The sequence below is a fragment of the Phalaenopsis equestris genome, unplaced genomic scaffold (genome assembly GCF_001263595.1).
Source record: "Phalaenopsis equestris unplaced genomic scaffold, ASM126359v1 Scaffold000096, whole genome shotgun sequence".
Taxonomy (NCBI): Eukaryota; Viridiplantae; Streptophyta; class Magnoliopsida; order Asparagales; family Orchidaceae; genus Phalaenopsis; species Phalaenopsis equestris.
This window is the reverse complement of record NW_018164538.1, coordinates 745,187-748,795: the sequence shown is the minus strand read 5'-3', so window position 1 is coordinate 748,795 and position 3,609 is coordinate 745,187.

The following is a 3,609-nucleotide window of genomic DNA, read 5'->3' as shown; positions in this document are numbered from 1 at the left end:
TTAGATAGAGAAAAGAGAGAAATGAAGATGAAAAGTGATATACTGATAGGGGATCTCCACAGAAGGGAGATAGACTAAAGGAGGATGTAGAGAGAAAACAAAGCCCCCCGCTTTCCTTTTCACTCCCCTTTGATACATAAAAGAGAAAACCAATAAAATGATTCAAGCAGTACATCTTGTATTATATGTTGACTTTCTCCATTAGGGTTTAGTCCCTGGTACCTAAGTGAAATGATCGAGTCCAAAGTTTCGGGTGGCACCTTTAATAAGGGATTGACGAATGTTCTTATAAGTCATGATGGTTTCTTTTGATAGTTGATCTTACATAGGTGTGATGGGCTTTCTTTTCGAGGGAGTGAAAACGATCATTTTAGCAAATGAGCTTAATTCGATCACTTCGACGGGTGGATTTAATTCAGCCACTTCAAAAGATGCGTTTGATGCAACCACTTCAACAGGTGGGCTTCGTTCAACTACTTTAATGAATGAGCTTGATTCAATAAGAGAAATTTAGTGAAAATTCTCGTATACTTGTATTTGTGTGTGTGTGTTTGTTGATGAATTATCCACCCATAAAGCCTGCAATGTCATGATGGTATAAGATCTAAAGAAATATTTTTCAAATGCAAGTAAATTAAATATATATACTCATTAAATAAAAAAAAAGATTTAACTAAGCAAACAAAGTGGAAATAAGGATTTAGTTGGGATCAGTTATTTATTTATTTTGTTATTTGCACTTTGATTTGAAATAAAACATTATTGACCTTTTAAAGTAAATTTATTTATTTTTTTTTTAAATCTTCAAAACATCTAAAAATTATTATGATTGTTTTAAAAAATAATTTTTTATTTTTTTATAATCCTAAATTAAAAATACGTGAAGAATCAATAAACTATACCTATTTTAAAATAATAATAATAATAATAATAATAATAATAATAATAATAATAATAATAAACAAAAAGTGATTTAAAATAGCCACTAAATAAAAGTGCTAAAAATAGATAAAATTGTTCTGATTTTCATGCATAAATTTGGATTAGGAAAAAAAATTTCAACATTTTATAATGTTTGTAAAATTTTAAAAAACATTTGCCGCTCATTGGCTCCATAACAGATATATACGTCAACTTATTTATGTATAAAAAAGAAAATATTTTTGATGTGATATGAAAGATTTTGATGGTATAGACATAAACATAAAATTTAGGTATTAGATATGAAAATATATATGAATTGGATGTTATGTGTGTAAGTACTATTTTCTATTGTTACTTAAGGTTCCAATTTATGTAGTTTTGTCGCTCTATCGGTGGCATTCCCACACCTTTATCTTCTTAGATTACTTATATTAGAATATCCTAATAAAAATTTATTGTAAATAAAATTTAATTTTTTTTTATAGTTAGTGAAGTCTAATATTACACGTAATTTAAAGCAAATTCTATATTTTAAAACTCATTATCATGACAATGATTTTAGCATACTTTATCTATATTTTAAACCCTAAACCCTAAACATATCTAATACATAAAATTTAATGTTTACGTATACACTAATTGGATACATAGTGAATTTTGTAAAAAACTCTCACGCTAAATTGATCCCACTTGCTGAAGCGACTAAATTAAGCCTATCAGTCAAAATGTCTGAATCAAGTCAACTTGTTAAAAGCAGTCCATCTGATCATTCACTCCCCGTGAGAATAATCTCACCTACTTATATGGTGGTAGCAAATTGAGGAAGTTATCATGATCAACAAGGATAGGTTCAATCCTTCATTAATGATGCCACCCGATATTGGGGACTCGATCCTTTTCACCCATAGAACAAAGATGGATGTCGTATCAATAATAGCTGAAATTAGCCGGCAATACATAGCATTGACATCACAGTATTTTCATCAAAATACTATAGAAAGAATTCAATTAAATATAAATATATATTGCGCTAATTAATTTAATGAATTGTCTCTCTCAAAGATAAGGAGCGAGAGAAGAGAGAGAAAGGGCAGAGCCATCTCCTTCATACAAAATTGTGAATGACATTGATCTTAATCTTGGTACAAGGCTTAGAATCAATTCATTTGGAAAAATAATCAATAATGACAATGATATATTTTTTTTGTCCTTTCTCCACGGGAAAATGCCTCCTAAGGTCCATTTCCATAGAAAGAGTTCCCCACACTAGGCACACACTCACACTAAATGACTTGAACTTTCATACAAATAGTTCTTCATACTAGGCACTTATTGAAGCACCCACTTACAATGAAAGACTTTTATCCAATCCTCTTTAAACTCTCTACATCCTCGTCCAAACTCCTAAAATCACTCATATCTCTAAAAGTTTCAAAATTTGCATTTAATAACTATCCTATTGGGTTATCTCCCCACGCTTTTGCAGTTTTGGCACCTTGATGCTAGCTTCAAGTTGCGACACTCAAACATGGTGTTGTGATAGCAACTAGCGGCACTGCGGCTCGAGTTCCTGTCACCACAACATTGTCTTCTTTGTATTTTGATCTAAGAGATTGGTCGTCGATAGCAGTGTCGCCCTGAAAGTGGTACTGCATTGGCGTTAACTCTATCTCATACACTTGCCTTGGCATAGTGTAGTGACAATGACTTTGGGTGCTAAGCCATTGGAACTAGCGTTTTAGCGCTGATCACCGGGCACATAAGCGTTGAGCGCTAGGAAAAAAACTTCACTTTCGGGCTCTGACCTCGATGTTATGATGCTGGTACATGGGGTTGCAGCGTTCGAGCAAACTTCACAAAATTTATTCTTATGCAAAAAATTGTAGAAGCGACACTAAATAAAACCCATTTTTTATTAGTTTTCTCAAGTATTTTTCACTCAACAGTGTAGCCCTCATTCACAATCTTTACTAACAATTTATTGCATTTGTAGCTCAACATCATAGAAGATTTCTCCATGAAAACCTTAAAAAATCTCTTCATCAATTCTAAAATAATTTAGAAGCCTATTAATGATATAACATGACAATAATCAATTGAATACTTTTGCATCCATCATAGCTTTGTCGCTACCACCTACATTGCTTCTAGCTTTCTGAACCTCCACACTGCAAAAAAGGAATTTTTCAAAGAAAATAAACATAAATACAACATAATTCTTATACATTTACTAGTTCTACACCAAAAAATATGCAAAAAAAAAAAAAAAACATATTTTACTTTAATTACAATGATATTTAAATGTGCTATTGAAATTTGTGTGTTATACATATAAATATATAAAAAAATAAATTAATAGAGATATAAATAAATTAAAATTATTTGGTATTAATGTAAATGCCTCTTTTCTCTCAACTTTTTCGTAGGTGCAAAAATATTATTTAATTACAAATAATTTATTTTTAATTAAATAATTTAAAAAAACATTTTATTTCTCTTAACAATTATTATAAATTAGAACCACCTCCAAAATAAGGGAAATTTTTTTTTTTTCAAAATAAGGCCCCGTTTGATGAATTGAGTGTGCTCCGCTACTTTGAAGTAGGGCTGTCAATTTGGCTCGTTGTTCGTGAACAGCTCGTGTTCGGCTCGTTAAGCAGTTCGTGTTCGGCTCGTTCGTTAAGC